This window comes from Oncorhynchus mykiss, chromosome 16 (genome assembly GCF_013265735.2).
Source record: "Oncorhynchus mykiss isolate Arlee chromosome 16, USDA_OmykA_1.1, whole genome shotgun sequence".
Classification (NCBI taxonomy): domain Eukaryota; kingdom Metazoa; phylum Chordata; class Actinopteri; order Salmoniformes; family Salmonidae; genus Oncorhynchus; species Oncorhynchus mykiss.
In genome coordinates, this window is record NC_048580.1 from 39,442,577 (window position 1) to 39,466,173 (window position 23,597).

Sequence of the window (23,597 nt, forward strand, 5' to 3'; positions counted from 1 at the left end):
CCATTCCTCCTTGCAAAACTGCTCGAGCTCAGTGAGGTTGGACGGAGAGGATTTGTGAACAGCAGTTTTCAGTTCTTTCCACAGATTCTCGATTGGATTCAGGTCTGGACTTTGACTTGGCCATTCTAACACCTGGATATGTTTATTTTTGAACCATTCCATTGTAGATTTTGCTTTATGTTTTGGATCATTGTCTTGTTGGAAGACAAATCTCCGTCCCAGTCTCAGGTCTTTTGCAGACTCCATCAGGTTTTCTTCCAGAATGGTCCTGTATTTGGCTCCATCCATCTTCCCATCAATTTTAACCATCTTCCCTGTCCCTGCTGAAGAAAAGCAGGCCCAAACCATGATGCTGCCACCACCATGTTTGACAGTGGGGATGGTGTGTTCAGCTGTGTTGCTTTTACGCCAAACATAACGTTTTGCATTGTTGCCAAAAAGTTCAATTTTGGTTTCATCTGACCAGAGCACCTTCTTCCACATGTTTGGTGTGTCTCCCAGGTGGCTTGTGGCAAACTTTAAACAACACTTTTTATGGATATCTTTAAGAAATGGCTTTCTTCTTGCCACTCTTCCATAAAGGACAGATTTGTGCAATATACGACTGATTTTTGTCCTATGGACAGAGTCTCCCACCTCAGCTGTAGATCTCTGCAGTTCATCCAGAGTGATCATGGGCCTCTTGGCTGCATCTCTGATCAGTCTTCTCCTTGTATGAGCTGAAAGTTTAGAGGGACGGCCAGGTCTTGGTAGATTTGCAGTGGTCTAATACTCCTTCCATTTCAATATTATCGCTTGCACAGTGCTCCTTGGGATGTTTAAAGCTTGGGAAATCTTTTTGTATCCAAATCCGGCTTTAAACTTCTTCACAACAGTATCTCGGACCTGCCTGGTGTGTTCCTTGTTCTTCATGATGCTCTCTGCGCTTTTAACGGACCTCTGAGACTATCACAGTGCAGGTGCATTTATACGGAGACTTGATTACACACAGGTGGATTGTATTTATCATCATTAGTCATTTATGTCAACATTGGATCATTCAGAGATCCTCACTGAACTTCTGGAGAGAGTTTGCTGCACTGAAAGTAAAGGGGCTGAATAATTTTGCACGCCCAATTTTTCAGTTTTTGATTTGTTAAAAAAGTTTGAAATATCCAATAAATGTTGTTCCACTTCATGATTGTGTCCCACTTGTTGTTGATTCTTCACAAAAAAAATACAGTTTTATATCTTTATGTTTGAAGCCTGAAATGTGGCAAAAGGTCGCAAAGTTCAAGGGGGCCGAATACTTTCGCAAGGCACTGTAACTGTGGATATTGCTTGTCCGCCTGCTGCTAACTCTAGCAAGCTTTTAACTGCGCGTGCATGTCGCACGTGGCTAGTCGAACGCTGACATCTTCATTGAGAAACATCAATCCACGGGCGAGACAGTGCCACATTTTCATTTGTGCCAAAAATCCAAATGAAACTTATCTTGCAAATTCAGCAGGCTATGGTGTGAAATAGGCTTTTAGAAGTGTAATCTTTATTTTATTGCTTATCGTTAATGCTGACCTTGGTGTGCTTATCAATGCACAAACACCTTTTTTCCCCCCACTCCTATCACTAGAATCATTTTAGTAAGTCATATACAAGGTTTTACTGTGCTTGAAGTTTCAATTGCATTCTGTCATTACTGAATGTGTAATGTGATAGGTATTTTAATAACTACTGTTTTCTAACACGCAAAAAACAAACATTTGATTGATCAAATATTTAGTCCGTTCTAATTTAAATGAAGGGGATGATGGCGCAATCTTTGCGATAGGGACCGGAATCTGATTTCATTGGTCCTCGACTTGCGACTCAGACTCTTCATTCAGGATAGATGGAGTTCTGAAGGATTCGGTGCCATAGATATTTACCTGGCTAAAAGGTGAGACATTTTCGTGGTACCAGTTATCCCGTGTTAAACTCATTTGACCAAAATTACGCCACAAACCAGGTATGTAGAATAGGGCTTGGCATACGTAAAAAATATTTACAGTGGCAAGAATAAGTATGTGAACTCGTATCTGGATTTCTCCATAAATTCATCATACAATTTGATCTGATCTTCATCTAAGTTGCAACAGTAGACAAACATAGTCTGCTTAAACTAATAACACACAAACTTTATTGAACACACCGTGTAAACATTCATAGGGCAGGTTGGGAAAAGTATGTGAACCCTTGGATTTAATAACTGTTTGACCCTCCTTTGGAAGCAATATAACCTCAACCAAATGTTTTCTGTAGTTGCGGATCACACCTGCACAACGGTCAGGAGGAATTTTGGACCATTCCTCTTTACAAAACTGTTTCAGCAATATTCCTGTGATGCCTGGTGTGAACTGCTGTCTTGAGGTCAGGCCACAGCATCTCAATCAGGTTGAAGTCAGGACTCTGACTGGGCCACTCCAGAAGGTGTATTTTTATTCTGATGAAGCCATTCTGCAGTTGATTTACTTCTGTGTTTTGGGTTGTTGTCCTATTGTATCATCCAACTTCTGTTGAGCTTCAATTGGCGGACAGGTAGCCAAACAATCTCCTGCAAAATGTCTTGGTAAACTTGGGAATTCATATTTCTGTCGATGATAGCAAGCTGTCCAGGCCCTGAGGCAGCAAAGCAGCCCCAAACCATGATGCTCTCTCCACCATACTTTACAGTTGGGTTAAGGTTTTGATGTTGGTGTGCTGTGCCTTTTTTCTCCACACATAGTGTTGTGTGTTCCTTCCAAACAACTCAACTGTAGTTTCATCTGTCCACAGAATATTTTGACAGTAGCACAGAACATCCAGGTGCACTTTTGCAAACTTCAGATGTGCAGCAATGTTTTTTCTGGACAACAGTGGCTTCTTCCGTGGTGTCCTCTCATGAACACCATTCTTGTTTAGTGTTTTACGTATCGTAGACTCATCAACAGAGACGTTAGCATGTTTTCTGTAAGTCTTTAGCTGACACTCTAGGATTCTTCTTAACCTCATTAAGCATTCTGCGCTGTGCTCTTGCAGTCATCTTTGCAGGACGGCCACTCCTAGGGAGAGTAGCAACAGTGCTGAACTTTCTCCATTTATAGACAATTTGTCTTACCATGGACTGATGAACATCAAGGCTTTTAGAGATACTTTTGTAACCCTTTCCAGCTTTATGCAAGTCAACCACTCTTAATCTTAGGTCTACTGAGATCTCTTTTGTTCGAGGCATGGTGCACATCAGGCAGTGCTTCTTGTGAATAGCAAACTCAAAGTTTGTGAGTAAAAAAGAAAGGTATGCTCTTAACCAACATCTCCAATCTCGTCTCATTGATTGGACTCCTGATGTAACGCTTGTCGTCTGGGGAAGGAGAGGAGGACCAAGGTACAGCGTGGTAAGTGTTCATATTTTAAATATTTTAATGAACACTGAAAACAAAACAATAAACAACCAACGAACAGTCCTGTAAGGTACAACACTAAACAGAAAATAACCACCCACAAAACACAATGGAAAACAGGCTACCTAAATATGGTTCTCAATCAGGGACAACGATTGACAGCTGCCACTGATTGAGAACCATACCAGGCCAAACACAGAAATAGAAAATCATAGACAAACTAACATAGACAACCCACCCAACTCACGCCCTGACCATACTAAAACAAAAGACAAAACAAAGGAACTAAGGTCAGAATGTGACACCTGACTCCAATTAACCCAGAGGTTCACATACTTCTTCCAACCTACACTGTGAATGTTTAAATGATGTATTCAACATAGACAAGAAAAATACAATAATTTGTGTGTTATTAGTTTAAGCACACTATGCTTGTCTATTGTTGTGACTTAGATGAAGATCCGATCAAATTTGATGACCAGTTTATGCATATATCCATGTCATTCCAAAGGGTTCACATACTGTTTCTTGACACTGTAAGTTTAACTTTTAAAAAACAATGCATGACCATGCATGGAGTCTTGCTCAATCCAAATTCTTGCTAGATGGAGTGTAGCTAAACTTCAATGAGCTTTTCAGGGAACACACTTTTGGCATGAGAAGAAAGATACAAAATCACTCCACCTCTTCCTTCTCAGCCAGGGCCCCCTATTTATCCTTTTACAATCAGGCCCCACTACCCACGACTATCCATGGCTTGAAGCAACCTACTTTTTCTTCCCTCTGCATTAATATAGGATAAACTGTGTACGGACTCTATATTTCACGCATACACTCACCCACACTCCTTTCACCATTCTCCCATGGTGTGGTGTCAAAGGTGCCTTACTAAAAGTAGATGGGATAGTGAAGTGTTGGCCGCCTTAAAATGTTATTTTTAATGAAGCTGCATGTGCGTGCGTGTGTGTTTTCAGCTTCAGGGCGACGATCAGAAGCTCCTTTGGAGTTTGTAGAAGGTCATTTGGATTGAATGAGCCTGTTTAGCTGTGTTTTGCAGGAATATCATGATAATATAATACAGTAGCATTCATATTCAAGCCTCAATTCACTGAGACAAGGATGCCATTGTGGCTTTGTGTAAGGGGTGGGGGAATATTTTGCGGATGGGGGCGTTGGGGAGGATTCTGATAGTCCAATGGACTTGACAAAGGAACAGAACTGAATATCCATTGCTTGAAAATAGAGGAAGAGATTGACCCAAACTTTTTTTCTTACTAGATTTATGCATTATGAATGATTATTGCATATAAACTGCCTATAAACGTTATTACATAGTTTGCTAAACTTTACTTACTAATGTTGATAAATACATGAACAAGTCATGTCAAATTGTTGACATTACTTTATAAACAGTCCATAAGCAAACACTTCAGATAAAGAGTTCTTGACAAATTGCCAGTAGCAGTAGCTTCTGCTCTACACAGAGTCTATCAAAACATATCGATTTATAGTTATGATACTATTTGGTATGACAAGTTATTGACATGTCCATTAGATCAGTACCATTTAAAATCACGACTGCACTAAATAGGGAATAGGGTGCCATTTGGTATGCAGTGTAGTATGATACAGACGTGGGATCCTAATTTGATCACTCTTTTGTTGCTGAGAATGTTCCTGGAAAGCAGGAAATTCAAACTGGTATTGTATTTGTTTTAAAAAGGCTTCTGAAGTTAGTCATTTCCACTTTGAAATGTCCGACTCGATTTGCCCTAATGAAAAATGTATTAAACCCTACAAAAATGTACATTTAATTATAATCCACATAATAATTGACATTTCCTGTTGCTGCAGGATTCTTTTCCTGCTCTAGTAAATTGGCTCAAATGTAAGATCCTTAATCTGTAGATACAACCACTCTGAATGGGACCGTATTGACATGGCACAGTCTACTACTGGTTCAGTGGTCTGGTGCTTTGCTTGTGCACTGTCCACTCTCCACTCCCTCCCTAGACAGACACTGAATCCCAAATTGACCCTTTAGCATTCAACTCAATCATTTATATGTACACTAGTTGACACTATATGTACACTATGTTGAAGCCACCATGCCTCCATGTTGGCACTCCGCCATCATTGCTAAAAATATATTTTGGAAGCTATAGAAATGCATTTATTGATGTCTACATCATTTCTTTGGTGACGTTTATTCTATTACAGACACTTTAATGCATACTTTTACATTCTATTAAGTGAGATAAATGTTTTTGGATGTTACTGTTTATCTTAAAGTATATATTTTTTTATGACTAATGTTACTGTCCCCACTACAACAAAAAAAATACTTTTGATTTGATTTTGTCCTTGAAGCACTGTAGAATTCCATTCATTCCCTGCTTTTACTGGGGAGTGCCAATATGTCTGACCGGTTCTCGATGGCCAAAAAATAGCATCAGCAATCTAGTGATTTATATACAGTGCCTTCAGAAAGTATTCATACCCCTTGACTTTTCCCATATTTTGTTGTTACAGCCTGAATTCAAAATGGATTAAATATGTTTTTTTTTTCTCATGCATCTATAAACAGTACCCCATATTAATGACCTGAAAACATGTTTTTAGAAGGGGAAGAAATGACACTCCAAATTGAGCTCAGGTTGCATCCATTTTCCTGTCATTCTCCCTAAGATGTCACTACAACTTGATTGGAGTCCACCTGTGGCCAATTCAATTGTCTGGACATTTATTTAGAAAGATACACACCTGTCTATATAAGGTCCCACAGTTGACCGTGCATGTCAGAGCAGAAACCATACCATTAAGTTCAAGGAACTGTCCGTAATGTCCAAGATTGTGATGAGGAATATATCTGGGGAAGGGTATAAAACTATTTCTAGTGTGTTGAACTTTTCCAATAGCACAGTGGTCTCCATCATTGGAAAATTGAAAAAATATGGAACTACCCAGACTCTGCCTAGTTGGTCGTCCGACCAAACTAAGCAACCGGGCAAGAAGGACCTTGGTCAGGGAGGTGATCAAGAACCCAATGACCACTCTGACAGAACTAGAGAGTTCCTTGGCTGAGATGGAAGAAAGAGATGGCTGCCAGAAGGACAATAGTCTCTACAACACTTCACCGATCTGGACTTTACGGGATAGTGGCCAGACAGAAGCCACTCCTGAGAAAAAGGCACATGACAGCACCCCTGGAATTTGCAAAAAGGCAGGTAAAAGACTAAGAGCATAAAGTAAAAGATTCGGTGGTTTGAAGAGACAAAATGTTTAACTCTTTGGCCTGAATGCAAAGCGCGATGTCTGGAGAACCAGGCACAGCTCATCATCCGTCTAACACCATCCCTACCGTGAAGCATGGTGGTGGAAGCATCATGCTGTGGGGATGCTTTTCAGCAGCAGGGACTGGGAGACTGGTAAGGATAGAGAGAACTTTGAATGGAGCCAAATACAGGCAAATTCTTGTTGAGAACCTGCTTCAGAGTGCAGACAACTTTAGACTGGGACGAAGATTTATGTTCCAGCAGGACAATGACCCCAAGCATATAGCCAAAGCAGTGCTGGAATGGCTTCAGGACAAGAATGTGAAAGTCCTTGAGTGGCCCAGCCAAAGCCCAGACTTGAATACCATTGAAAGTATGTGTAAAGACTTGAAGATTGCTGTTCACCGCCGCTCCCCATCTAACTTAACAAAACTTGAGAAAATCTGCAAGGAAGAATGGGAGAAAATCCCCAAATCCAGATGTGCAATGCTGATACCCAAGCCGACTCAAAGCTGTAATCGCTGCCAAAGGTGCTTCTGCAAAGTATTGACTCAGAAGTGTGAATACTTATGTAAATTAGGTATTTCATTTTCAATTAGTTTACACTTTATCATTATGGGGTATAGTGTGTAGTTGGGTAAGAAAACAAAAATGACATTCATTTTGAATTCGGGCTGTAACACAACAAAATGTGGAATAAGTCAAAGGGTATGAATACTTTCTGAAGGCACTGTACATCATTGATTCAACCACTAGCGCCTACCACCTAGATACTTGTGGAGATCTGGGAGGATTGGATAGATGAAGAACTGTATTCTGGAAATATAAAGCTTCAATTTACCTTCTGATTGCTGCCATATTGCAGACACCTATCCAATCCTGTCAGATCTCCACGTGCATTTGGGGGTAGGGGCTGGGGGTCGATTTGGGATCCAGGGAGTGTGTGTCTGTGGTCTCAGTGGTTGGCTGTGTGAGGCTCGCTGCCTTATTGGTTTTGGCAGAGAAGGGTGGCTGGCCAGCCTGGTCTGGTGATCATGGCCTCCTGATAGACTGTGAACTGGCCTGGGGCTGTAGGGACTGGACTGGCCATGCATGGGTGTTAACAGGCCCGGGGGAATGTCTGGCAGGGACTGTGCCTGTGTCCCTATATAGGGTGCCATTTGGTGCGGACAGGGTTTCTCTCCCTTTCTCCATCCCATCCATGGGAATAAGTTCCAGTCCCATGAGCAATCAATGACAGGGACATGAGCTCTAGTGGTGGGAAGGAGGGAGGACACTGCTGTAGCGCTCCTTCCACTAGTTCTACGACATTCTTGAGTTACATAAAGTAAATCATATCGAAAAGGTTTTATGTGACTTTATTCAAATTGAAAAAAATGAGCGTGATGATGATTGTATGTACTCCCTTTGAGTCAGTGGTGAATGATAGTAGTGTGCACAATTGTTCACTCTCTCTGGGGAACAATCTGCCAGTCAGCCTCTGTCTGTATTTGCCACCAGTGATTTTGTGAATGTACAGTAGAGCCCCATTCAGTTTAGCCAGCCCAGAGGGATGGAGGGAGGGAGGCTGGGAGGCCCCTTGGCATCATATGGCCAGACATCCCAAATCTGGGAAACTCTTCTCCTCTTCTGAGACCTCTCTCTTTCTCTCTCCACACACACACAAACCTCTCTCCCCCTTCTATGTTTTTTGCTTTTCACCTTACTTGAATTTTCCCTCTGGAAATGGACATGAAGTATCAGGGGCAGAGAGAGACTGTTGATAGGAGGGACAAAAAAGAGACTCGGAGAGGGTGGTGACAGAGATGGAGAGTGTGTGAAATAGCACCGGGCTGACTCATCCACCTGAAAAACGACAGCATGTATATCTTTTCATTCTCTGTGTGTGTGTGTGTGTGTGTGTGTGTGTGTGTGTGTCACAATTCTATTCTCCACAAAGACTGCCTTAACATAGAGTGGCCTTTTTATTTCTTGCTCGGCTGAGAATGAGATTGAGCTGACGGAACTTCTGAGGATTATTTCCAATAGATCTCTGTGTCCCGTTCTCTGTTCTGGGCTTGCCTTGCTCGGTCTGGGCTACATCTCGATTCACCCTGGCTGAGCCCTGGCCTGGCTGGCACTCTGATGAAAGCAGACCGATGAAGATTGATAGATAACCGGCTCTCGAGAGAGACACTTATTCTGTCCCTTGATGTCAGTCTTGGTCTTCTCTCAGTCACAGAGCTGGATGAGAAGGTCCTCATTCAGACTTTGGGCCATATAAGAGCTGAGGTTCAGAGGTTCTGGTGCTCTGGAAAAAAACGATTTATTAGAGAGAGTGGAGGGACCAGAAACAGGAAACTTTACTGTCATGCAAAACAACTGTTGCTGGTAATGGAGACCACAGAAGCAAGGCCATGGGCTGAAAAGCTTTGGCTGAACCTAATACATGGACATTTCATCATAATTGACATACCAATTCTCTAGGGGGCGGACTCTTTAGAGCGATTGGAGAGATCAGAAACGGGACACTTTAGTGCCATTCAACAAATGCAGACCACAAAATGAAGGCTACACGCTGAATAGTTGTGGGTAACAATTGTTTGAAGTGTAAAACTTGAATGGATATTTAGGCATATCTACATAGCTACTTTTTGTCTGTGCGTTCCTCACCAAATGATATTGACCTGACCAGTGATATTGACCTGACCAGACGCATGGAGGGAGAAAGAAGCTGAATGTGAGGCATGTGACTGTGGTAAAGCCTTTGCTTACACATATCCGTCCTCATCTATAGGCCTACATCTGATTTAATCTCATTACATCACACTTAAACCCTACATGCATGTCAGTATTAAAGATGGCACATGATGTCATGGATATTTAGTTTGTTATTGTTTTGGGTCACCTGCACCCGTCATGTGTCCCAGAACCATAGGCCGTGTCCCAAATGGCAGCCCAAGGGTTGTGGTCAAAACAAGTGCACTAAATAGTAGTGCTGGGAATTGCCAGGGACCTCACAATACAATATTATCACCATACTTAGGTGCCAATACGATTCTTGCGATTCTCACAATTCTATATCTATTGTGATTTGATATTTTGATGTTCCAAACATATTGCTCACTATGTGTCTGCTGCAGACACAAAATAGAGCATGAGAAGTGTTTTTTTGATCAGTCAGGGAAATAACATCGCTGAAAACATATTTGCTCACTATTTTTAAAAAAAGATGGAGAACAAGTTATAGAATGAAAAATGCCGAGTTTTTGCGCAGGTATGGCCGACTAGCGCTAACTAACGCTACCTACAGGAGCCCCCCCCCCAAAAAAAAAATAAATATATATACACACCACCATTCAAAAGTTTGGGGTCAATTAGAAATGTCCTTGTTTTTGAAAGAAAAGCATTTTTTTTGCCCATTTAAAATAACATCAAATTGATCAGAAATACAGTGTAGACATTGTTAATGTTGTAAATGACTATTGTAGCTGGCAACGGCTGATTTTGAATGGAATATCTACATAGGCGTACAGAGGCCCATTATCAGCAACCGTCACTCCTGTGTTCCAATGGCACGTTGTTAGCTAATCCAAGTTTATAATTTTAAAAGGCTAATTGATCATTAGAAAACCCTTTTGCAATTATGTTAGCACAGCTGAAAACTGATATAAAGAAGCAATAAAACTGTCCACCTTTAGACTAGTTGAGTATCTGGAGCATCATCATCTGTGGGTTCGATTACAGCCTCAAAATGGCCAGAAACAAAGCACTTTCTTCTGAAACTCGTCAGTCTGAGAAATGAAGGCTATTCCATGCGAGAAATCGCTGATAAGGGGCCTCTGTACGCCTATGTAGATATTCCACAAAAAATCTGCCATTTCCAGCTACAATAGTCATTTACAACATTACCAATATATTTCTGATCAGGTAGTATATATAAATATATATATATATACGCCTTCAGAAAAAATTCAAAATGGATTGAATATAATTTTTCTCACCATCTACCCACAATACCCCATAACAACAGTGAAAACATGTTTTTAGAAAATGAAATGCAGAAATATCTCATTAACATTAGTATTCACACCCCTTTGCCTCTACACTACAAATTGAGCTCAGGTGCATCCAATTTCCTTTGATCATCCCTGAGATCTCACTACAACTTGATTAGAGTCCACCTGTGGCCAATTCAATTGTTTGGACATAATTTCCGAGATAGAGTTGCAATGAGCCATGTATCTGTGGAAAGGTATAAAACAATTTCTAGAGTGTTGAACGTTTGTAAGAGCAGAGTGGTCTCCATCATTGGGAAATTGAAAAAATATGGAACTAACCAGATTCTGCCTAGAGCTGACCGTCCGACCAAACTGAGCAACCTGGCAAGAAGGACCTTGATCAGGGAGGTGTTCCTTGCCTGAGATGGGAGAAACTGCCAGAAGGACAACAGTCTCTGCAACACTTCACCAATCTGGGATTTATGTTAAAATGGACAGACGGGAGCCACATCTGAAAAAGAGGCACGTGATAGCATGTCTGGAGTTTGTAAAAAAGCATGTGAAGGACTGAGATCATAAGGCAAAAGATTGTGATCTGATGAGACATAAATGTAACTCTTCGGCCTGAATGCAAAGTTATATGTCCAGAGAAAACGAGGCACAGCTCATCACCCGTCTAACGCCGTCCCTACTGTGAAGCATGGTGGTGGCAGCATCATGCTATGGGGATGATTTACAGCGGCAGCGACTGGGAGACTGGTATGCTTCAGAGTGCAAAGAGTTCCAACATGACACTGACCCCAAGCATACAATCAAAGCAACGCTGGAATGGCTTCAGAACAGGAATGTGAAAGTCCTTGAGTGGCCCAGCCAAAGCCCAGACTTGAATCTCATTGAAAATCTGTGGAAAGACTTGAAGATTGCTGTTCACCACCTCTCCCCATCAGAGCTTTGGAATATCTGCAAGCAAGAATAGATTGTTGCTTATAAAAATCAGTGCGTGATGACATAGTGCACACAAAATGTACTCTTTCGCGTACGTTTTAATGTACTGAATAAAATCTAAAGTTCAATGCGTTTCCATTATTGCATTTTCAACTGTTCTGAAACTTTTCTCAAACTGTTGTGTTAAATTCTTGGCACGTGCGCTGTAGTCAACAGCTTGCAGATAAAGTGTGGGTAGACTGTATGGTTAGGCTAGCCTACATAATGAGATTAGTATGGAGAATACTTGTATTTGTCAAACGGCAGTCAAGCATTGATCATCATGACACCAGAATAAGACCCTCAATATTTATTGGAAAGGCGCTTCAAGCTCATTACTGTGCACTTTCACCACCCTGTGAAGCTCATCATTTATTTCATCTGTAGCCTATTAACTGCATGGTTTCCTGAGTCGTAGTGGGAGGACCACACCATATCATCGCGTTACTCTAAGTTTACTTCGATATGATGGTTATTATATCAATATTTGCACAAAGTGTTTCCACTGCCATTTCTCGCATAATACCGACACAAAAAGATCCCACCATGTCGAATGACCAAATGATCTGTCGGCATTTATAGTCCAACTTGTGCCTAGAGTACATGTCGACTGCATGAAATCATGTTATCTAAGGTCATGAAATTTTCACTGCAGTCGACTGCAAGTTTCTGCAGTTGCTCTTCAACTTCATCCTGCAGACATCGCCTGCATTGTGGGAGGCTCTATTGTAAACCAATCATTAGACTGTTTTTTGTTTGACCCATGCAAAGGTGACCAAAGACATGTCTAACACAGTAACCAATTTTGCCCTATTTCCGTCAGCTGTCGTGATTATTTTTTTTTAAATACGGTATGACTTTACTTGCATAAAAACTATGGATGGAAATGTGGTTATAGATAGAGATATATGGCTCTCATGTGTCCTGGTCATTGTGAGTGCATGTGGGGATTTCTGAGTATTGACTGCTGTGGTCTTGCCTAGCCTGGTGGCTGAAGCCATGTGCTCAAACTGTGGCTGGGACAGATAGGCGCACGAACACACACTCCTCGCTCAGACAGACCGACAGCACAGAGACCAACTAGCTCTGAGGGAATAACTCATGAAGTGGACCACCTGTCCCCTTGGCTGTTTGTTGCGTCATTGTCCCTAGTAACAGTGGTAAGACAAGACACATCCAAACCAGGAGTACAGTACATATGGCCAACTTTTATGAAGTTAGAAAGTGGACATGAAGTTAGAAAGTTTTTATTTATTTATTTTTATTTCACCTTTATTTAACCAGGTAGGCAAGTTGAGAACAAGTTCTCATTTACAATTGCGACCTGGCCAAGATAAAGCAAAGCAGTTCGACACATACAACAGTACAGAGTTACACATGGAGTAAAACAAACATACATTCAATAATACAGTAGAAAAGTAAGTCTATATACAATGTGAGCAAATGAGGTGAGATAAGGGAGGTAAAGGCAACAAAAAAAGGCCATGGTGGCGAAGTAAATACAATACAGCAAGTAAAATACTGGAATGGTAGATTTGCAGTGGAAGAATGTGCAAAGTAGAAATAAAAAATAAAGGGGTGCGAAATAAATAAATACAGAAGGGGAAGAGGTAGTTGTTTGGGCTAAATTATAGATGGGCTATGTACAGGTGCAGTAATCTGTGAGCTGCTCTGACATCTGGTGCTTAAAGCTAGTGAGGGAGATAAGTGTTTCCAGTTCCAGAGATTTTTGTAGTTCGTTCTAGTCATTGGCAGCAGAGAACTGGAAGGAGAGGCGGCCAAAGGAAGAATTGGTTTTGGGGGTGACCAGAGAGATATACCTGCTGGAGCGCGTGCTACAGGTGGGTGCTGCTATGGTGACCAGCGAGCTGAGATAAGGGGTGACTTAAGGGAGGATATTTTGTAAATGACATCGCCAAAGTCCAGGATTGGTAGGATGGTCAGTTTTACGAGGGTATGTTTGGCAGCATGAGTGAAGGATTCTTTGTTGTGAAATAGGAAGTCAATTCTAGATTTAACTTTGGATCGGAGATGTTTGATGTGAGTCTGGAAGGAGAGTTTACAGTCTAACCAGACACCTAGGTATTTGTAGTTGTCCACGTATTCTAAGTCAGAACATTCCAGAGTTGTGATGCTGGATGGGCGGGCAGGTGCAGGCAGCGATTGGTCGAAGAGCATGCATTTAGTTTTACTTGTATTTAAGAGCAGTTGGAGGCCATGGAAGGAGAGTTGTATGGCATTAAAGCTCATCTGGAGGGTTGTTAACACAGTGTCCAAAGAAGGGCCAGAAGTATACAGAATGGTGTCGTCCGCGTAGAGGTGGATCAGAGACTCACCAGCAGCAAGAGCCACATCATTGATGTATACAGAGAAGAGAGAATTGAACCCTGTGTCACCCCCATAAGGCTGCCAGAGGCCCGGCAACAGGCCCTCCGATTTGACACACTGAACTCTATCAGAGAAGTAGTTGGTGAACCAGGCGAGGCAATCATTTGAGAAACCAAGGCTATCGAGTCTGCCGATGAGGATGTGGTGATTGACAGAGTCTAAAGCCTTGGCCAGGTCAATGAATACGGCTGCACAGTATTGTTTCTTATCGATGGCGGTTAAGATATCGTTTAGGACCTTGAGTGTGGCTGAGGTGCACCCATGACCAGCTCTGAAACCAGATTGCATAGCGGAGAAGGTGCGGTGGGATTTGATATGGTCGGTAATCTGTTTGTTGACTTGGCTTTTGATGACCTTAGAAAGGCAGGGTAGGATAGATATAGGTCTGTAGCAGGTTGGGTCAAGACTGTCCCCCCTCTTTGGGAATCTCAGACTACACGAAAGAGAGTTTGAACATGCTAGTAATAGTGGCTGCAACAATTTCGGCAGATAAATTTAGAAAGAAAGGGTCCAGATTGTCTAGCCCGGCTGATTTGTAGGGGTTCAGATTTTGCAGCTCTTTCAGAATGTCAGCTGACTGGATTTGGGAGTGAAATGGGGAAGGCTCGGGCGAGTTGCTGTGGGGGGGTACAGTGCAGTTGACCGGTGTAGGGGTAGCCAGGTGTAAAGCATGGCCAGCCGTAGAAAAATGCTTATTGAAATTCTCAATTATAGTGGATTTATCAGTGGTGACAGAGTTTCTTATCCTCAGTGCAGTGTGCAGCTGGGAGGAGGTGTTCTTATTCTCCATGGACTTTACAGTGTCTCAGAACTTTTTTGAGTTTGTGTTGCAGGAAGCAATTTCTGCTTGAAAAAGCTAGCCTTGGCTTCTCTAACTGCCTGTGTATATTGGTTTCTAACTTCCCTGAAAAGTTGCATATCATGGGGGCTGTTCGATGCTAATGCAGAACGCCATAGGATGTTTTTGTGTTGGTTTAGTGCAGTCAGGTCTGGAGAGAACCAAGGGCTATATCTTTTCCTGGTTCTAAATTTCTTTAATGGGGCATGCTTATTTAAGATGGTGAGGAAGGCATTTTTTTCTTTGATTCTCAAAGAAAAGTCCTGGCAGTTGGACACACTGGATATATTGACTATAGTGTTTTATATTGAGATGATATGGATTATTGTGATATACTGCATCAGTTATTGCTTAGCTGTAGCTATTCTCCATGTTGCTGTGGTGACACAGTTTACTACATTATGTAACGGCCATTGGTGGAAGAAGGTGAGGAGCAAGGTGCAACGTGGTACATGTTCATATTGTTTAATAGGAATCGAACACATACATACAGTACATGTATGAAGCCTCACAAGACTCGTCTGATGGTCCCCCGGTGTTTTATCAAGTAATTCTTTGTTTATATATATATATATAGTTCAAGGAGTCTTACAATTCAAAATCAAATAGCTAAATGATCCTTGGTATGACTTTCTTTAAAACCTTTCCATATAGCTTAGTAGACCCCCCCCCCCCCCCCCCCCCCCCCCCCCCCGGCTTAGACAGGGCTTAGTCTGTAGAGCGTTTTAAGCACTATGGAGTAGTCTATATAGAATATGTATTTAGATATAAGTATATTAATCTCACCCTCATTCTGTACTGACCTTTCCTTCAACTTACTCATCCTTGTTGCACTGGCAGGCGCATATGGTAGCAACAGTTGCTACACACTACTTAGGAACAGTAAGAGGAACTACAGAATGTACATGGTAGTCTGTGGTAGTACTAGAGTACAGACAGTCAAATGTATTGGCACCCTTGCCCTTTATTAATGGAGTGCAACGGAGCAGAATGTTCTGTTCTGGTTGAATAGTTATTTTTTTACCCTGTAGGCACCTAATCATTTTCACAGGTGAGATAAATTACACAGTAAACAAGATCACTTGGCTCTTGACATAATAATCCGATTTTTTTTTAGTTCAGGACATTTTTTTTTTTTGACTTTGTGAAAAATCGCGATTCCAGTTTAGTTTTTTTTGCTGTTGGTCCTGTGCAACAGCTTTTTATTACATGTATTTAAATGTCTAATTATTTGAGAAGAAATTGTGAATTGTGCAAGGGTGCCAATATATTTGACTGCACATATAGACCATGATTTGTGTCTGCAGTTTGTTTAGACCTGGTGCTGCTGCTAGTGGAAAAACCTGTTTCTGTGGAATTAGTTTGTTGTGTAGTCACTCAACTCGCTGTCTGCAGGTCAACCCAGTGGAAAGATAACATACTGATCCTCCTGGTGCACATTAGCACACCTGGATTCAAATACTGTTCAAAACATTTCAAATACTTCAGCTGTGTTCTATTGAGCTTGCCTGTTGAATGGAACCCATTAGACAAGTCCCAAAAGTTCAAACTCTGCCCACCTGGTACTCCAGGCAGTCTTAAGCAAATGCTTAACAGATTCGAAAGATTTTGAATAGTATGTACACCCAGTTCTGCACACCAGTGGTGAACAAGATACCAATCAATGAGTTGTCACAGTCTGAGAGGTGTACATAATGCATTTAGGGCAGAACTCTTTCCTTACGTAAGAAAACGGCCTGACAACCAACCACCAGCCATCACCACATCTACCTTAGACTAATTATCCACACTTTTTGCTCAGAAAATACCTCACTTCTGCGTGTATTGCTCGCACTGTGAGGTAAGTGTTAGGTAGACCATAGAATTAGTAGAACGGGGACCCGTTCAAGTAAATTAATTATGCCATAATGGGTGGACTGGTACTTCTATTCATTGTAATTGTATGAGGGAGACCAATCTGTGACGCATGGCCCACTGACATTTACCCCAGTCAGAGTGAATGAGGGCAGCCTCACAGAGTTAGCAGTTAGCATGGACAGGAGAGCTTAATTTCCATTAAATGCAGATCAATATTGTTTTGCTCACTCCTCTGGTCTTCAGGGTCCTACTGGGCCCTTTGTGCTATGGGATCATTGATCAACCCAGTAAACTGGTACCCATTTTACACTATCGTACCGAACCAGACCGAACTGTGTTGGCTTGGATATTGTATTTTCCAGCAACTGGTGGATGCGTAACCAGGCCAGCTTAGTAGAGCTTGGTTTGGCTCAGCAAAGTGGACTGTGTGATCTGTCTCTCTCTCTCTGTCTTTAACATAGTACAGCAGACTTGGCTAATGGCGGTGAGAATTCTTCGTTCAGATTTCACGGGCGCCAAACAAGTCCATAGGGAAAGACAAACCCTGGAGGCCTACGATACACTGGCTCAGATTATGGAAACACAGGAGCCCAGCTGAGAAAGAGATAGAGAGTGAGGTAGTGAGACATACACAGAGAGAGAGAGAGGGAGAAGAGAAACCTAGGGATACACAGTGTAAGAGAGCGAGTGAGACAGACACACGTGCACGCACACACACGTGTGTGACTCATCCTGTCATTGTGTTACAGCTTAGAAGGGTGATACTACAGTGATACAATACTGGATAACTCTACAGTGCACCATACTAGTGGGTGGGAGGAGTTCCAAATAACACCCTATTCCCTATTTAGGGCTCTAGTCAAATGTAGTGCACCATATAGGGAATCTGGTCAAAAGTAGGGAATAGGGTGTCACTTGGGATGTACCACAGGATAAGCGATAACGTAAATATTGCACATAACACCACTGATGAGACTTAAGAACAGTAATTAGAGTGAGGATAGGCTAACACAGCTGAAACTTCTAATAACAGACACCAGACCTGGGTTCAAGTAGTATGTTTGTATTTTTTGGGTGGACCACAATTTAGGTTTAGGTAAAATCTTCAAATTCATATATTCAGCTCATATAACATTTTCATTGATTATTTTCCATATTTTCCTTTTACCTTTGGACAACATGTTATTTATTTTTATACATAATTCAAAGTAATGCTCATTTCGCTCATACAGTGGGGAGAACAAGTATTTGATACACTGGCGATTTTGCAGGTTTTCCTACTTACAAAGCATGTAGAGGTCTGTTATTTTTATCATAGGTACACTTCAACTGTGAGAGACGGAATCTAAAACAAAAATCCAGAAAATCACATTATGATTTTTAAGTAATTAATTTGCATTTTATTGCATGACATAAGTATTTGATACATCAGAAAAGCAGAACTTAATATTTGGTACAGAAACGTTTGTTTGCAATTACAGAGATCATACGTTTCCTGTAGTTCTTGACCAGGTTTGCACACACTGCAGCAGGGATTTTGGCCCACTCCTCCATACAGACCTTCTCCAGATCCTTCAGGTTTCAGGGCTGTCGCTGGGGAATACGGACTTTCAGCTCCCTCCAAAGATTTTCTATTGGGTTCAGGTCTGGAGACTGGCTAGGCCACTCCAGGACCTTGAGATGCTTCTTACGGAGCCACTCCTTAGTTGCCCTGGCTGTGTGTTTCGGGTCGTTGTCATGCTGGAAGACCCAGCCACGACCCATCTTCAATGCTCTTACTGAGGGAAGGAGGTTGTTGGCCAAGATCATTAGCTAACGAGTCAGCCAGCTAACGTTAGAATAGTTAAACAACAATGAACATAGTGCCAAATCAAGATGTTACTACTCTGCATGAATCTGCTGGGAGCTAACAAAACCAGGTTCAACGTTAGCTAGCTCTAACTAGCAAGGCAAACGGTTCTGGGATATGAACAATAACGTCATGCACAGCTAGTTAGCTAGGGAGCCAGCCAGATAACATTAGCTAGCTAGCTAACAGTACAATTTATCTTGAAATTAAACCACTTTCTGTAAAAATTTGAAATGTGTAATATCTGAAATCTAGAATATCTTACCCATATACATCATCATGCATGATGGACGCGTCTCCCTGTCTCGGATACCATGCCACAGTTGCCCTTAGTTTGAAGATGTAATCCGGAGACAGGTGTTTTCTCCATCTCTTTAGCTATCATACTCTAATTCCACTGATTTCAAAACTCGATCCTCCAGAAAGTGTAGAGCAACACTACACGATACATTAAAAAAAAGAAGCTGCGTTCGACAGGATTACCAACACAGACTGACCAGCTCAAATAGACAGAAGCCTGCTATATGGAAGACCAAACTGAACTTCTCTCTCGGCATGTCCACCCCACTCATTATCTCAGCCAATCATGGCTAGTGGGAAGGTTGCTGTTCTTTTCTGTGGCTTAACCAACAAGGCTAATAATTTAACAATTGTATTTCTATTTACAGATGGCATACAAGTTTTTTATTAAGGCACATGTTCCAGAAGGCATTTCTGCCAAAAAAACGGCATTTTGATATTAAAAAAACAACACTTCAAATGGCTCTCCTGTGAACTCGTGACATACGCCTAGTTTCCTGAAACGGGTTACATATTAAGTAATAGTACATTCAGTATTAAAAGGAAAATAAACTAAAAAGTGGTACTCCACCCTCAACCCTACCCAGTCAACATGTGCTGACCTGCAGAACAGTAGAAACTGGATCAGCACCAAAAAAAAACATACAAAACCATTTAGGCCAGGGTTTCCCAAACTCGGTCTTGGTGAGCCGGCCAGGCAGAGACAGCAGGGGGGGTTCGTCACTCCAGTGCCGTGCCGTTCACCTTTGCATCCCTGGGCCAGACTACACTCAATAATAGGACCTACTGACGAGATGAGTCTTCAGTAAAGACTTAAAGGTTGAGACCGAGTCTGCTTCTCTCACATGGATCAGCAGACCATTCCATAGAAATTGAGCTCTATAGGTTAAAGCCTTGCCTCCAGCTTTGGTTAGATATTCTTGGACCAAATCAGAGAGAGAGATAGTGAAAACAATAGTGGTCCTAGAACCGAACCTTGAGGAACACCGAAACTTACCATTGATTTGTCAGAGGACAAACCATCCACAGAGATGAACTGATATCTTTCTGACAGATAAGATCTAAACCAGGCAAGAACTTGTCCACGTAGACCAATTAGGGTTTCCAATCACTCCAAAATAATGTGGTGACCGATGGTGTCGAAAGCGGCACTAAGGAGAACGAGGACAGACGTAGAGCCTTGGTCTGATGCCATTAAAAGGTAATTTACCACCTTCCTGTGGGGTCTCATTACTATGATGGGGTCTAGAACCAGACTGGAGCATTTCATATACATTGTTTGTTTTCAGGAAGGCAGTGAGTTGCAGATCAACTGATTTTTCTAAAATATTTGAGAGGAATGCGAGATTTGATTATAGGCTGATAGTTTTTTTAAATCTGGGTCAAAGTTTGGCTATTTCAGGAAAGGCTTTATTACTGGCACTTTTAATGATTTTGGTACACATCCAGTTTGTAGGGGGCCAAAAGAGGGCCAAGAACAGGAAATTGCTATTTTCCCACCTCTTTAAGACATCCAGGTTGCTTGTCAACTCGGAAAACGTTTACATCACTGTATATTTGGCCATGCCTCAATTGATCCTTTAGTTGCACCATTCATTCTCACTGTCGATAGTTATGTCCTAACTTCTAATAGTAGCTGTATCCATTGGTGAATTAAGAGAGAGTGAGGTGATTGCCGTCTAAGAGCCAGTTATCTCTCTGATTGAGAGATTCAAGGAGCTCGCATTGTTAAGTAACATAGTAGATAGATGCAAAGCATTGAACATTTACATTCATGCACTTCTAAATTAATTTTGTAGCTTTGTCCCAGGAGCATTTAACTGCAGGGCAATCCAGCATCATATGAAAGAATGTGCCTACCTGATTTATGGCACACGGTGAACAGTTGGGAGCCAATTTCATCATAAAATGTTTCCTAAGTGTTAAATACAGTCTGTGAACAAACTTAAAATGTATAAATTAATGGTTGAGATTACGGAATGCCAAGGTCATATTTTTTTTATATTCTGTTAATATCATTTAGACAAAATGAGTTGCCTGGTAATGTGTGTGTCTTTCAAATCTTGTCCATGATATCAGAAAGTATACGGATTCTACATTTTGACCCTTGGGGGGGATGCAAAAGGCCGCCCTCCAGATCGCAAGGGCATTATTGATTCCCAGTTACATTGTTTTTCAAAATTGTACCAAAAAGTAATTGTGTGAGCAATAATAGGACCAAAGAGTAGTTTGCATTGTTTAAGGGAGATATCAGGAAAGGCCACTTCTTCCAGAGTAATATGCCATGTTTCTCTATACTCAGCCAGGGAGCGGAAGAATCATGTTTCAATCAATTTAGGATAGGTGGAATGCACTGTTGTAATTCGGCGCACGTGACAAATAAACGTTGATTTGATTGTTAGTCCACCTATGTCTTTCCCTCTTTGTAAGTTCGGTAACTTTATCCGGGATTGCTTACTTGACATATACATTTTAAAATGTATACATGAATTTGATCCCTACAGCCAGAAGGGGGACCCCAGGGAAGCATTGAACTACAGAAAGTCAGCCGTGGCAATATATTTATTTTGACTATAGATATTCTTCCGGTTACAGCAATTGGTATGTTAGTCCATCTACTGAGGTCGGATTGAATTGATTTGAGCGTTCTGTTAATGTCTGTCAATGGTTATATTTAAGGAACGAAATACAGTGCATTCGGAAAGTATTCAGACCCCTTGACTTTTCCCACATTTTGTTACGTTACAGCCTTGTTCTAAAATCAATTTAAAAAATGTTTTTCTCTCATTGCATATATATAGTTGAAGTCGGACGTTACCGTACACCTGAGCCAAATACATTTGAACTCAGTTTTTCACACTTCCTGACTATTAATCCTAGTAAAAATTCCCTATTTTAGGCCAGTTGGGATCACCAACTTATTGAAATAATATGAAATGTCAGAATAATAGTAGAGAGAATGATTTATTTCAGCTTTTATTTCTTTCATCACATTCCCAGTGGGTCAGAAGTTTACATACACTCAATTAGAATTTGGTAGTATTGCCTTTAAATTGTTGAACTTGGTTCAAACGTTTCGGGTAGCCTTCCACAAGCTTCCAACAATAAATTGTGTGAATTTAGGCTAATTTCTCCTGACAAAAGTGGTGTAACTGAGTCAGGTTTGTAAGCCTCCTTGCTCTCACATGCTTTTTCATTTCTGCCCACAAATTTTCAATAGGATTGAGGTCAGGGCTTTGTGATGGCCACTCCAATACCTTGACTTTGTTGTCCTTATGCCATTTGCCACAACTTTGGAAGTACGCTTGGGGTCATTGTCCATTTGGAATACCCATTTGCGACCAAGCTTTAACTTCCTGACTGATGTCTTGAGATGTTGCTTCAATATATCCACATAATGTTGGTGTTCTTCGGCTAGCAAGCACCACCCTTTTTCCTCCAAACATAACGATGGTCATTATGGCCAAACAGTTCTATTTTTGTTTCATCAGAGCAGAGGACATTTCTCCAAAAAGTACAATCTTTGTCCCCATGTGCAGTTGCAAACCGTAGACTGGCTTTTTTATGACGGTTTTGGAGCAGTGGCTTCTTCCTTGCTGAGCGGCCTTTCAGGTTATGTCGACATAGGACTCGTTTTACTGTGGATATAGATACTTTTGTACCGGTTTCCTCCAGCATCTTCACAAGGTCCTTTGCTGTTGTTCTGGGATTGATTTGCACGTTTCGCAACAAAGTACGTTCATCTCTAGGAGACAGAACGCGTATGACGGCAGCGTGGTCCCATGGTGTTTATACTTGCGTACTATTGTTTGTACAGATGGATGTGGTACCTTCAGGCGTTTAGAAATTGCTCCCAAGGATGAACCAGACTTGTGGAGGTCTATAATTTTTTTCTGAGGTCTTGGCTGATTTCTTTGATTTTCCCATGACGTCAAGCAAAGAGGCACTTAGTTTGACGGTAGGCATTGAAATACATCCACAGGTACACCTCCAATTGACTCAAATTATGTCAATTAGCCTATCAGAAGCTTCTAAAGCCATGATGTAATTTTCTAGAATTTTCCGAGCTGTTTAAAGCCACAGTCAACTTAGTGTATCTAAACTTTTGACCCACTGGAGTTGTGGTACAGTGCATTATAAGTGAAATAATCTGTCTGTAAACAGTTGTTGGAAAAATTACTTGTCTTGCACAAAGTAGATGTCCTCACCGACTTGCCAAAACTAAGTGTATGTAAACTTCTGACTTCAACTGTAGCCTCGCTACTGTTATAGCCTCACTACTGTTATTTTTCTGTCTTTTTTATTGTTGTTTTTATTTCTTTACTTATCTATTGTTCACCTAATACCTTTTTTTTAACTTAGAAATTGCACTGTGATTTGATTTTCTTTCCATTATGGATGCATTTAAACAAAGTGATTCTGCCTTCTTGGTTTTCAGCTTTACCCAAGATGGTGATTTTTAGTTTCTTATGCATCTTTATGATTACACCTTTAGTTTTGTTCGGTGCTGATGAAAAAGCAGTCCGTTTGTACAAATGGTTCTATATTCTATGTGTGTCCTTTTGGAGAATTGCTCTATCAACATGGTTTCTTGCTAGGTTATCAAGACAGCTGGAATGTTTAATGGGACATTTTAGGTCTTTCCAAGAGAAAATACCTAGCGGTGCCATTGTTTTGAAAATAATGTATTATTATTGATGTAATTGTTATCTTCAGTGTTAATAAGCCCAT

At 41.2% G+C, this 23,597-nt stretch overlaps 1 protein-coding gene across 2 annotated transcripts in view; it reads left to right on the forward strand.

The window, feature by feature from the left end:
* Positions 1-23,597, forward strand: part of LOC110491936 (adenylate cyclase type 6) — an 83,250-nt gene that overhangs the window by 9,854 nt on the left and 49,799 nt on the right. The gene's annotated exons all lie outside the window — the stretch shown is intronic.